Source organism: Mytilus californianus, unplaced genomic scaffold (genome assembly GCF_021869535.1).
Source record: "Mytilus californianus isolate M0D057914Y unplaced genomic scaffold, xbMytCali1.0.p SCAF_4, whole genome shotgun sequence".
NCBI lineage: Eukaryota > Metazoa > Mollusca > Bivalvia > Mytilida > Mytilidae > Mytilus > Mytilus californianus.
The window spans coordinates 55474251-55489440 of record NW_026262690.1 but is presented as its reverse complement, the minus strand read 5'-3'; the positions used below and the strand labels follow the sequence as shown (position 1 = coordinate 55489440).

Genomic DNA, 15190 nt, shown 5'->3' with positions numbered 1-15190 from the left:
AAAGCTAGTATCTAGACGGAAATTTTGTTAAAATTTTGTACCTGTTTATCCGTATTTTACTTATAAATAGACTTAGTTTTTCTTCCAGTTAACATTAAATACAGTCTGCAGTTCAAGTTTTTAAAACATTTATTAGATTCATGAACTATCCTGGATTTATACCAAAATTTGACAGAAGCTTCTTACAATCAAAGGATAGTATCTAAAGGAATATTTTTATTGATTTTTTTCCTCATTTTTGTTGAGCCTGCGATTAACAGCAAAAGTAGGCGAGACATTGGGTTCAGCGGAACCCTTACGAATTTTTGATACTTTCACCAAACCAAGAATCAATGCCGGAAATCGTGCTAATTCCTTTGAATTTACCTGCATATGCACATGTAATCTACTATATCTGAATCAGAGATAAATGAAAACATTGTTCGTAGTTATTAACAGTATAATCGTTTTGTTCAGACAAGTCATAACTTATTGTGTGTTAAATATAAATTGAGAAAATACATAACAAAATAATCTCTTGTATCAAACATCCGATTTGACCTTATTGTCAACTATTTAAATATGAATTGAAATATTTAAACACACGGTAAATCTGTTAGCTTTATACTCAGTTCTTTTGTTAGAAAAGGAAATTATTGACAAAAAATCACTATTTATTTCTGACTTTAATAAAACCAAATTAGATACGCACAAAAGTATTTCATATAATACAGATCAAAATACATACGTTTTTTAATTAAGTCACCTACCTCGATTCTTAACTTTCCATAGTTTAAGAAATATATGACTAGCCACGAGATTTCCAGACTTATAGGGGTACCTAGTCTAAAATTGGCTTATTGCATTTTTATCTATAGTACATACTGAAAGAAAACATCCTAATAATACATTACATATCTTCACGTCTGTCGACTTACACTAACCGATTGGACCTAAAAGTATAGACAAAATACATATTCCTCTTTAAATAAACTTACTCTTAAAGATACTTGCATTCTTATAAAAGATAAAATACTTTCACATTTATATGTAGGTAGGCAATAGTGTTGAAAAGTATGAATAATGGGAGACAGTCGAATGTTGAGTTGTTTTTAAAACTTAGCAAAAGTGCGTAAAGTTTTCAAGAATATTAACTGCTTTGCTTAAGGGAGATATATTCCTTAATTTAAAAATCAAGTTTAGGTACCATTTCGTACTCCGACGAGTTAATTTTTCTATTTGGATTAGCACAATAGTCTTAATTAGATAAAATTGGAGGTAGTTGTATTTAATATCTAAAAAGATATTAAGATAAATGAAAATACCAAGAAAAGCACAGATCATAATCAGCCAATCAGAAGACGTGTTACATCCAAAATTAAAGTTACTTATCATAAGATGTTCCTATTTTACACATATTGTATGGTGAATAGATTGCGAGTACAGTATCATTGGTGAGGCTTTATTAAGTTTAATAAATATTTATCAGAAAAATGTAATGTACAATGGACCAATGACACGAATACGGAAGAAAAAGGTGCTTTACTAAAATGTTCATGATTACACAAAATAGTAACAAAAAAGGTTGGTCTTGCTCTAGGTTTAGGTTTTTGAACCTTTTTGATAGTCAGGCGGGTGGGAATGGTCTGTTCAGTCAAGTTTTAAACGCTCTCTTTATAAGTTATTGTTATCATCAAATGAGCCTAAAAATATTGTCGTTCTACAAATCGCATCTGTCTGTTACCGTAGTCGTTACATGGAAAAAAATATTTATTGTTATCGTTAATTTAAGCAAATTTTATTGCTAATCGTTATTTGGTTTCCCCTAATCCATCCTCAGTCAGGATTATATTTGGTCGTTTAGCACGAGTGGAAAATTTTCTCTGTATATGGTAGGCTGACCTCAAATGGTATGTCCAAAAGTAGGTATTATTTGTTTCTGGTACTTTCAAACTTTACACATTGCTATTTTATGCCGCAATTTTACAATGAAATACTAGTAATCTTTTAATCAGTCAAAATGGGTTTCCATTTCCTTTCCTTAAACAAATATTATTCTATTACGTTATATTTCCTAAAATTCTTTCAATACTCCCCAAAACTGAATCCACTAACCTGCTCAGCGATCACAGCGACAAAGTTAAAGATCATAAGCTAAAACAAAGTGAGAAAAAGTTGAAAGAGATATGTAGTCAAATAAAGTAAGGAATAGTGAGTAATAGAAGTAATTATAGTTTTTTAATGTACTTCATGTTGAAAATCAGACCTGGTGTCAATTACATGCCAAAGTAATTAATTACATTACAATTACATTGATTTTTTAAATGTAATTAATTACATCACAATTACATTAATTTTCAAATGTAATTAATTACATTACAATTAGATTGCCAATGTAATTAATTAAATTTCAATTACTTTTGTCCAAAGACATGTAAGAGCTATATCATATTGAATAAAATCATAAAAATGACAACAGGCTAAAATAGAATGAAACTTTTAAATATACATGCACTTTATAACAGTGAAAACATTTGTACAAGATTTGTTTTAAGTTTACAAATTTCTAATGTTATTGTTACATTTAATCACCATTAGATTTGAAATGCTGATTATTTGATTGCATACTTATTTTTATGGGGGAAAAATCATAAAGATATCTTAAAATTTCAAGTTTCTACTAAAATGTTTATTTAGATTTAAAGGTTTTCTTAAGTACCTCATGTGAAATTTGAAGTAACTTTAAAGCTTCCCTTAATCACAGAAGAGTAATGGTAACATTTTCCAGACTTGTTTTAAATTGGCAAGTCAAAATTGTCAAGTATATTGGACTCCATTCTTGTACGTTTTGACTGCTGTATTCAAAATTTGTTGTAGAAAGTGTTAAAATAAAATCCATTTGAACAGATTTTAACATGTAAATAAGATGGCTTAAAATAAAAATTGCCTTTGGCATTTTAATCAAGGAACATACTTGTACTTCATAATTAGTTAAGTGAAAGGAATAACCTGAGACTAAGATTATGGTTAATTGTTAGAAAAACATATTTACAAATTGTATGCAAATAAGTTTGTATTGTTTTCAGTTTTTAGATTTTTTATGTAAACATGTGAAAAAATTAATGAATTAAACACAAATAAAGATTATTATACATGCTATAATGATTAACGAAATATCAAGGAATGTTATTTTTTTCATCATGATAAATATTTACAAAGTATTTCAAAAAATCAAAGTACCAAGTGCATACTAAATGTAGGAAAAAATAAAATTTACAAGTTGCATCCGAAAGCCAAAAATGTATTAAATTTCCCAGCAAATATTTAAATGTAATTCAAAGTAATTGAAAAGTAATTCATAATTACATAGCAAAAAGGCAATGTAATTAATTACTTTCAATCACATGTAATTGAAAATATGCTCAATTACACATTACATTGAATTACTTTCAAAATTGTAATTAATTACAGCTAATTACAATTACATTTTTAATTACCCTAGGTCTGTTGAAAATTGTTCGGGTACATGAAACAACCAAGTATGCTAAGGCATTAAATGTGAGGCAGCTGGTATCCTAACTGGTGCAACATTTAATTCCAGTAAAAGATTTTGAACGGCTCGGACCTTTATATTTAGGTATCTAACAGTTATATTCACTTCTTATGGTTCAACAGTAAGTGTTTTCCACTAGTGACAACCGTCGTGAAATACCCATTAGAACCCGTTGATATACATTATATTCAGTGATAAAGTATCACACAATATCGCATTGAAAAATGACTTTCCTCTACCCTATTACATCACCAAAAGTCAATAACCATTTTAATATGTAACCTCTCGAGCCCTAAAATATCAATTTTTCAAAGACAGTAATTGTATACTATACTCCATATGCAATAAATTATGAAAAATCTAAATTTGCGCGAAATAGAAAGTTGTCTTCCTTTTTCGAAAAAGCTGACTTCTATATAAGTGAAGAAATTTTGTTGTTGAAGAACTTATGTAATAAATGGAATCAATTATTTTTTTAGCTCAACATTTTTTGGGTGTTTATGATATGTTATTTGCTTCTAATAGTTATTTCCATCCCATTGACTACTCTACTATTTTACTAAATTTCCATCCCATTGACTACTCTACTATTTTACTAAATTTCACACACTCCTATTGGACACAAGCTATGTAACCAAAAAAAATATTAACAACAACACCGAACTCCAAGGTAATGTTAATAAAGGGAGAAGCCCATGAAACCTGACAAATCAAACGCTTGACTATATCAACCAACGGAACGAATGGAAAACCAACCACAGGAACGAATGGTAAACAATTGTCATATTCCTGACTTGGTACAGATATTTTCTGAAGAAGGCCTGAGAACACAGTTATTTCGTAGTGCATTTCTTTTAGACAATAAATTAAAGTTAAAAAAAAATCGCACCTGCTCTATCTCAAAAAGATTTTTACAGTGTGATGTAGTACTTTTGGGACAAATAATATCAAAATTATAGAAAAGTCTACCAGCTCTTACTCAAAATATGGACAATTCTATGTTAAGGTGGTCTATAATTCATTTTGACTGCTTCAGACATACTAATTTTTGACCTTTTTTAACTGGACCAAACCACTACTTTACATAAAAATTCATCACCCACATTTTTTACATGTAATTTCACTGGGGACTGTATTTGTCAAAGGACGATAACTACGTCCTCGGACCAGAAATGGTGGTTAAACCTTGTTTTATAGCTACTGAAACCTTGTATGACAGTTGTTTATAGTTCCGTTATATTGATAAATTTGGATGGGCAATCCAAATAGACATAATTGGAAAACGTGACAATAATTGGGATCCAGAGGACAAAATATGTAAACATACATTACACGCATACAAAAAACAACAAAAATACCGAACGCCAAGGAAAATTAAAAACGGAAAGTTCCTTATCAAATGGCAAAATCAAAAGCTCAAACACATCAAACGAATGGAAAACAACTGTCATATTCCTGACTTGGTACAGACAGTACAAACACAACCGATTAAAAAGAATATTCATTTCAGATTGTCCTTCGAGTAATTTTTCTGCATATATATTTTCTGCAACTCATAAAGAGCATCCTCTATAATTAGAAAGATAAATATACTAGATGTAACTGGAACTGTGAAGAAATGATAAGACCTGTCAATTTTCTTCTTGACAACTTCTATGCATCTATGCATCTATTTACAACAACCTTCATAAGCTTCATTAGTTCTAAAATACCTGTCTTCTGTTTTAGCATGTACACTCCAAACTCGTTATGTTTACGTCATTATTTATTTATTTTGATCTTCCCTGTTTAATTAATCCTTCCAATCCAAAACATCACCAATTCCCTTCAGTTTGACAAAGTCCTATATATCCATTTGACAAACACTTTAAAAAAAATTACACCCGGCTATTAAAAGCTATATCATTTTATACATCATTAAACAGTAATCAAAAGATCTCATGTTGCGCATACTTCTTTTAATGACTGTAACACACAAAAATCCCATTCAATATCACTTCTTTTTCAAATTATATGTGAAAATGTTTGCGTAAGTGTATTAAATATCTCAAATTTGATCTTAATTCGTCAAATTTTGAGACTGTTCCGGAAAACAACCCCGTAGTGGTACTTTCCTGAATTGTATAAGCGAAAAAAGAATACAAATCTTACGATACCAATTTATTACGGTTGATTTATTTTATAAAAAGACCGTCTATTTATATTTGATCTTTTAATCGAGTTTCTACCACCTGTCTTTTCTGTAATAATGGAAAGTAGTTTCGGACAGTGGTGTAACAGCACAACATAAGAACAAACTGTCAAAGCAATTGGGAATGGCTCGACTCGTCAGATCGGTTTGAAGCACACAAAAATAAATAAAAAAACTACAAACGATACAAAGTATCAGAGAGTACTCGCAGTAACTGAAAGCTACTTCAAAGAGAAAAACAGCAATAAAAGCGCTGTTCCTTTGAATTTTGTGTTTCTTGATGTGCACATACTGATTTTGTGTCATGGATAGATACCCCATATCCTTTCTTTTCTATAAGATTGCTATGCCTTAGCGATATGCCCACCGCGCTTTATTAACTTATTTGTACATAAAAAACAAACAAACATACCATCAAATTACACAATTCATCGTTTAAGAATCTAAAGGAGAGTCAGCAATTCATTGTACGTACAGCAGAATGAAAAATATACTTTTGACTGGAAATTCATTGATTATGATGTTATTACCCATTCGCAACATGTTGGCGAATTCTTTAAAATTCTTACTCGGAATAAATTGCTAACAGACAGCCATTACAGAGATTGTGTGGTCTGTTCTGTAATATAGCCACATACTGTAGAATTCATTTGATGAGTTGGTTTTGATGGATCTTGCAGCTCAATCATTAATTTGTTAGAATTTTTTGCTTTGAAACCACTTATATAGATATAAGAAGATGTGGTAAGAGTGCCAATGAGACAACTCTCCATCCAAGTCACAATTTAGAAAAGCAAACCATTATAGGTGAAAGTACGGCCTTCAACACGGAGCCTTGGCTCACACCGCACAGCAAGCTATAAAGGGCCCCAAAAATTACTAGTGTAAAACCATTCAAACGGGAAAACCAACGGTCTAATCTATATAAAAAACGAGAAACGAGAAAGACTTATGAACCACATCAACAAACGACAACTACTGAACATCAGATTCCTGACTTAGGACAGGTGCAAACAATTGAAGCAGGTTTAAACATTTTAATGGTACCAAACATTTACCCTTATCTGAAACAATAGTGTAACATCACAACATAGAAAGACACACTATAAAATATCGATTGGAATGGCTCAACTCAATCAAAAGACATATTACCACAAGTGAACAAACACTGAACGAATAAATTTGATCTATGATGCAATGTAAATACAAAATCAATAAAATATATGATGAATAATTAAAGTAACCGTATTATACCGCTGTAAAATGTTAAACAATTTCAGAAAAACAAAAATCCGCCATTTACAATAATATTATACACAGGTAAATGAAAATGATTTTGTTGTCAGGTATATAGTTTAAAAGGAGAAAGGAAATATTTTTACAAAATAAATAATTTTGATGTTCATAGTTCGAAGAAGTGAAAATTTACAGTTATACCAAACACTTATAAAAGCTGGTATATATACCAGACATAACCCTGAATAAGTAAACATTAAATAACAAAAAAACATTACAAATAGTATCAACAGGTCAAATTAACAAGAAATTACGATTTGAGAGCACTCGCAGTTACTGAAAGCTAGTTAAAAGCCAAAAACAATTAATAATAAAAAATCATGCATCAGAGACTAAAATCAACAAAAATACATCCCAGGGATTTAGTATTTTAACGTCATGGACAGTCAAAGAAGACATGACTTGTGCAATGCCAAAAATAAATGTATCGACAGGCAGTAGGATAGTTAGGAGTTAACCTCTTAATAGATAAAAATGAACGTGTATGTGTCTTTATACATCCCGTTTGAAAAGAATACAAATTTAAGTATGTTTTAATTTGCTGATGACAGAATCGATATTAGTGCCAATGTAAACTATATTCAAAGATCTAATTACAACGCACGACAACTAAGACAAGATTATCCAACTAAACTATAGAAATATTTTTTACAACCTTCCCAAGCTTTATTGGTTCTAAAATAACTGTTTTATGATGAAGTATGTAAATTCCATTGTGATGCCAGAAACATAAGTGGAGCAGTGTCATTCAGTTTTTGTTGCTGATTGCCATAAATACAACGGTTAGTCACGCTGAGATACATATGATAGAATTTCTTTCAAACCACTTATGCTTGACAACTAAGACAAGATTGTCCATCTAAACTATAGAAATATTTATTACAACCTTCTCAAGCTTTATTTATTCTAAAATAACTGTCTTCTGGTGAAGTATGTAAATAACATTGTGATGTCAGAAACATAAGTGGAGCAGTGTCCAGTCAGTTTTTGTTGCTGATTGTCATAAATACAACGGTTAGTCACGCTGAGATACATATAATAGAATTAGTCAACCAGGTCTTCTGCTGCTGGTTCTCAAATGTTATATAGCGGCTGAATCATATACCCTTATGCAAATTTACATAGAAGTGTTATGTACTTATCATTTATCAGAAAACAGTTCAGATTTTGGCACTTAAATTAAGAAAAAAAGACAAGATAGTACAGCGATTCATATTGCGATACAAAAGCAGAATTGATCCATAACCACACAACATCTTCTGAAAGTGTTACTGCATTTGGAAAATTTGAGACAATGGCACTCCTATTTTATCAAATCTAATTGTTCTTTTTAGAACAAGAGAAAAGATAAAATATGTATTTAAAAAAAAAAAAACAAAAAAAAAAAAATATATATATTTATTTATTACTTCTATGTAAATCAGATGTAATCCTCTCATATCTTCTGGGCTGACGCCCCTCAAATACGATAGGCTAACATATAATACATGTTGTTGGATAAAATGTTTTAGGTCGCCAAACATGTTACAGAAAAAAGAAACTGTGGTTCTGCCATGTGGTGTTATGTAAGTCACAATTGCTTTGTGTTGCGTTGCAGTAGACATTTTTGCTTTGACACTTAAATAAAGGCAACAGTAGTATAACGCTGTTCAATAGTCATAATTCGATTAAGCAAAAAATAATCTGGGTAACAAACTAAAACCGAGGGAAACACATCAACTATAAGAGGAAAACAACGGAACAACAGAAACACTGAACTACAACAAAAGCAAACGCCAACATACATAGAAACGGACTGTAGATAACAACTGCCATATTCCTGACTTGGTACAGGACATTTTAAGAAAAAATGGTGGGTTGCACCTGGTTTCATGGCTAGCCAAACCTCCCGCTTATATGGCAATGTTAAATATACAGCTAAAATGACAACACTTCGGGACAGGAATACAAACACAAGAACACTCAGCACAAAGAAATACATAAATAAATAACATAATAGTACATTACAACATGTAAACCGCAGAATAACAACGGACAACTCCCATTAAATTACGACAGCACATCAGAACACCACAAACGAAATATAAACTGCGCGTCACATGAATGGATCAACGTCACAAAAAGTGACGTATATTTTGTGACGTTTATATTATCACAGGTAAATTTCTAAAAATAAAATAGACTTGTTTTATTTATAGACACGTACAAGAATATTAAATTGGGATTGAGTTTGAAATGGTGTTATGTTATGTATTTTCTAACCATGAAAAGAATATTAAAATTGAATTAACACACAAACCGTCATCAAAGTCAGATACTACTTCCCTGGAGTAATGACCTATGTATGCGAGTTTTTTAATTTCTGCCCCCCCCCCCCCCTTAAAAAAAACCGGTTTAATTTAATCTTTTATAATTTATATGTAAACTCAAAACTAGATTTTTTTTTAAACTGTGTTCTCTTAGAAGTTACTAAACTAGGCAGTATTTCCATGACATATTCACGTATCCCTTTTTAACACGGAAATGCCTCTTAAGACTGTTTGAAATCATGTTATTGTTATTTTTTCTGAATAATTATTTAATTTTTAAAACATTGTCTTTCTTTAGGTTTTAGAATCAAATGCTAAATTAATTATGCTTACGCTTTATTTATTTTTGCTTGATCCTGCTTCCAATCCTACACATCAACAATATTTCTTCTATTTGACACAGTCATTTATATTCAAATGACACACAATAACTAAAATTACACCCAGCTATAACCAGCTTTTTGTCATTTAAATATCATTGAACAGTAATCAAAAGATCTCATATTTGCATAATTTTTTTAACAGGTAAAGAACATATATATTCATGGAAACTTCATAACATAAGGCATATATATATGAAATTTAGTTCAAAGAGAACAAGATTGCATTTTCGTTCCATTATTGAACAAGATTTAACTTCTTTAATTGTGTAGCACTTTAAAAAAATGCAGTAGCATTATTTCTAGTTCGTTGATATCATGCAAAGGAGAAATCAAGTGTTTCCAAACACAGGTAACTGATTTCAATTTTGCCACCATATTAGGAGCCAGGTACTGTTGGCATTTCAACATGACATCAAAAGGTAAATCAGTTAAACGTTAGTTTAACAGAGACAAAAACTTACAACACTGATTTTCAAAAAACAGAGACAGAACTGTTACCTTCAACATTATCAAACGCTGTAAACTGTTCCCTTGAATCACATGTGACATCAGACCGATATTTTTCAGCACATTTTACAGCTTCAACAACAAAATGCAAGAAGAACAAAATTAAGGTATTGACAATTCTGTATTAGGCCAGACAGTCAAGTATTTGTTAACAAATACTTTGACCTTGTGCTTTAATAAGAATGAAAAAATAAGAAAAGACATTTGCGCTGATATGTACATGTTATCTGGTTGTGGATATATAGATATAGAAAAATATCAGCCCGCGAGCCAGAATATGAAGCTAAATGTCGAGTGAGCGTAGCGAACGAGCCATTTAGCTTCATATTCTGTCGAGCGGGCTGATATTTATCAATATCTATACAATCCACATTCAGATAACATTTTTATCATCTTTCAAAGAAATGTTTTTGACCAAAATTTCCTTTTTTAATAATTTCGCGGGAATTGTTATTACCGGAGTGTCTCTGTTATTACTAGGCAACACACGTCATCGACATATTAAACCGCGGAACACCTTGCGGCCAAAATACGCAGGGTAAAATATTCCCATTAACTACATGAAGAAAAATGTTTTTTGTACATGATATTAATGCATATACTGGTGGATGTATAATATTTGAAGATGATACAAAAAAAGAAGAAACAAGGCTTAATGATAGATTGAAAGATCGAAGTATTTCATATCACCAGAAGAAGAAAATTTCTACTCGTTGACTGCTGAACAACTTCTAAGCATACGCTGCACAAAAAAAATCCAGAAATATCGCATCAAAATGTTGTTTGTATCAAGTCTGAGAGTACATAAATATTTAGTAGTCGTAATTCGTTATGGAGAAAAAAAAAGTAGTCCCGGCAGACGTTATTAAGAATCCGGCGGGACACGTTTTTACTATTGCTTATTCAAGCATAAAAGGTAAATTTTGCAACATAAAAATTGCACAATGAAAAAATTGGTATGCAAGTGTAATTTATTTGGTCAAGTCATCTTTGTAAGTGACATGATATCATTACAATGATGGAATAAATGTTGGGAGAATTTGTTGATATTTCCTCCTCAAGTTGATAATGTCTCCTCAGAGCACGCGCTATCGTGATACGAGTTTTACGGATACAGGAAACAGATATAGCCGTAGGGAAGGATGATAACTACATTGTATGAGGACCCTTTCTCCAGATTTCAATGAAGATGAAGATGTTGATGAATTATTCAAATCAAAAGCTGTTCAAATTTCTTCTAACAATGCAAAACAAAAATATCGATCCACCGTTGGACTGCAGCTTTTGAGATTTTGTTATGTCCTTATATAATATAAAATATATTTTAAGATTTATAACGTATGCATACATTATAATAGATATAGGAAGATGTGGTATGAGTGCCAATGAGACAACTCTCCATCCAAGTTACAATTTATAAAAGTAAACCATTATAGGTCAAGGTACGGCCTTCATAAGCCCATTAGCAAAACAAATTATTTTCAATATGGCAAAATCATATGGTGAAACATTTCGTGAGGTACGCACAGAGATGAAGTTTGATTAGACAGTTGTAAATAACGATCCTTTGCGGGTTGGTTTTGTAATCGTAAAAAGTGGCTTGCAACTCAGGACAAATATACCGACATCAATAAGTAAATAAACTGAACAATTTATTCCGCTCTCAGATTTTAACAGGTGTGAAAATCAAATTAATTCAGGTGTTTAAATTTAAATCAAAAATTATTTCATTAGTTGTAAAAGAAGATTACAAATATTCTTATAAACAATAAATGTGCAAAGGAAAATCATGAGATGGTCAATCATAAGTCATATACAGAAATAATAAAAGGCAGAATACCAGGACATTTTGTTTCTTTTTTTGTTTGCTTTACTTTGAATCTTGTTTCCAAGAAAGGAAAACGGGTCTGTTTGCCTAATTCACAACTTATCTTTTATTTGTAAAAGAGGACTCTGCACTTCATGCATATACTCATATCATAATGTTGAACCACCTGTCTATACACATATCATAATGTTGAACCACCTGAATTTACTCATATCATAATGTTGAACCACCTGTATATACTCATAACATAATGTTGAACCACCTGTATATACTCATATCATAATGTTGAACCACCTGAATATACTCATATCATAATGATGAACCACCTGAATATACTCATATCATAATGTTGCACCACCTGAATATACTCATATGATAATGTTGAACCACCTGAATATACTCATATCATAATGTTGAACCACCTGAATATACTCATATCATAATGTTGAACCACCTGAATATACTCATATCATAATGTTGAACCACCTGTATAAACTCATATCAAACTGACATTGAACTGGTCACAAGAACATGGTTTCAACTGTGAAAGAAGTAAGGCAAAATTCACGATTTTCTAGCTTGTCCCCTTTTTCAATTCCCGTGTGGGACATCAGTAGCATATGCTTACTTTAAGTCCTAGTTGAAGTCCCTTTTATTTCTATAGCTTTAATTATAGAATTTTACAAGGGTCATACTTTCAAATAGGTTCTGAAACAAGTAAAGCAGTCAAAGGAACGTCGTTATCATTACAAGACGCATTATTAAATTACATTAGAACGTACACTTTTTTTTATCATGTATTAGGCAGAGGTCAACAAGGCCTGCTTGGCCGAAAAGTATTTTCTGAGTAGAGGTCAACCGGACTTGCTCTTCATTGTAGTAGTTAAGTTATGTGTTTAGGTCATCATGGTCATCTCGTGATCAGGGTCAAGATTAATTACTGGTAGAATTGGTTGTTGATATCTAGTTGACCAATGAGGATTAAGTGTATCATGCTATATCTTCGCATGCGTTAAGATGCGCCGACATTCTCGCAACTGCATTGAATGCTAGCGGAAGCCATCTTTGTTTTGTTAATAAAAGATAATTTTTCACCCACCTACTCGCTTGATTCTTAAACAAATTTCCTGTAAAAAAAAAACTTGCATAATTCCCAGACAAACCCATGCAAATTTACAGTTTCATATGAGAGTGTAGATAAGAATAATTTCCTGCCAAAAAAAGTGTTTATCTATGAACCATAAAATGATTTTTTTTATTGTATTTAGTTAGTATGTCCCTTTTCTAGCTTTCAAACATCCCTTCTTTAATTCTGTCAAATTATACACCAATTGATATTAACAATAACTGATGCGTTATCTAAATATAGAAAGGCAAATTTATCCCTATTTGCAGATGGCGGTATTTTGGGCATTTGCTGGGATTATTATACTAAGTTAGTATAATAGTCCCAGGCATTTGCAAAAGCTCCAATAGTAGGCTGTTTTCTGAACAATCAACATTAATTGCGTTCTTGAATGACAAAAAGGTTAATTGACCTAAACAAGGATACATTAACTTCATTTTGGGCATATAGATATCGATCCCAAAAGAAATACTTGCTTTTAGAGCATTTTTTTTTTATTTTGGAGGATTTTTTTATAATTGCTATTTTCTGTAAATATTGCACAATTAACATTTAGTTTGCGCTCGATTTGAAATTATTGCATTCTGTTCTATACATAAAAAATCTTTATCATACAGAAAATAGCATTTTGTTTAATTCTAGCAAATTTTAGGGATGTTTATTCTTGACCTTGATTTAACGGAAATTGTACCAAAATATTTTTTTTTGTCAGGCTTCAAATTATGAAGTAAATTATATTTTAAATCTACCGTGCAAACACATTTTACGACTTCTTTGCACTCTTAAGATAAATGTCTAATATTGTTTCTGTTCTTTTATGTTTACTTATATATGGATTTGGATTCTTAATAATATATTACACATTTTCACGCATATCGTTTACATTTTATATATTAACTGACTGACCCTAAGATAGACATATAAATATTACTTTTTTTCTTTAAATAAACAAACTGGTCCTGTTGAAACACTTGCATTCTTATGGAAACCATAATGTGTTAGTACACATTTATGTAGGCAAAAGCGCTGAAAATTATATGCAATACAAGACACTCTTATGCAGAGCTTTTTTAACTTATTAAAAGTACGTAATTTATCTTTCAGGAATATTAGCTATTAATTTCAAAATATAATCTCCTTTGAATACATTTTAAACACGTCTTGGAAATTTTATACAGTATACATTGTCTTTTCAAATCTCAAAATGTAATACATGTATTAAACTGCAAAACAAAATGAATGAAAATTATAAAATTTGATAAATATGTAGCATTGCCATTCATTCGATTTACGTAATAATCTATTATTGTGTACCCAGTATAGCCGCCAGCGACAGATATCACATGATTTTTAAAAAATATAATCGTTGAACAAAGTCAGGGAATATTTCACAAGTATCAACAAGTTTGGAAATAGTTTAGTATTTTGGCATGATTGATTAATAATTAATAAACATTCATTATGAAAAAGGTAATGCACAATGTGCCATTGAAATAAGTGCTAAACAAAAATTTTCATGGCTTTAATCTTGGAGAACATGATTTATTTATTAGTTTGATTGGCTTTGAACTAGCTTTCAGTAAATACGAGTTCTTTTATATCGGTTCTTTGTGTCTATTGAATTTGTGTTAAACATATGGACGTGCATATGTGGTTTCAAGCGAAAATTCTACCATAATAGTGATTAAGCTACAAGACCCATCAGAAACAAAATCAGCAATTAAATGCCGCAGCATTTTGTTATTTTACAGAAGAGACTTCACAATCTGTGTTATGATTGTGTTAGACGAAGCCTGTAGAATTCTTACGAGGAGCTACGTAAAATAAAATAAAACAATTTTACGCCTGTCGCGCGTTTCGTCTACTAAGTATTATCAGCGATACCCGAATAAATAACGTTAAAATGGCCAAATAAAGTACGATAAAAGAAGATTGAGACAATCTTACATATACGATCAACATGTTTTTCCATGCCGAATTTTTCATAAATATCACCTCTAAGTTATCTAAAAGAATAT

General features: G+C 30.9%; 1 protein-coding gene and 1 long non-coding RNA gene across 6 annotated transcripts in view; both read right to left on the bottom strand.

Moving 5' to 3' along the window:
• The window catches only part of LOC127698485 (beta-1,3-galactosyltransferase 1-like), a 98121-nt gene that overhangs the window by 32409 nt on the left and 50522 nt on the right, over positions 1 to 15190 (bottom strand). The window contains exon 1 of one of the 5 annotated variants that reach the window (XM_052201976.1): positions 9662 to 9768. The exons of 2 other annotated variants lie outside the window; for them this stretch is intronic. The gene's annotated coding sequence lies outside the window, so the exon portion shown is untranslated. Of the gene's footprint in view, positions 1 to 5244; positions 5375 to 9661; positions 9769 to 15190 lie in introns of those variants that run through there. 2 more of the 5 variants (XM_052201978.1, XM_052201980.1) reach the window with 2 other exon arrangements.
• The window catches only part of LOC127698541 (uncharacterized), a 191307-nt gene that overhangs the window by 150186 nt on the left and 25931 nt on the right, over positions 1 to 15190 (bottom strand). The gene's annotated exons all lie outside the window — the stretch shown is intronic.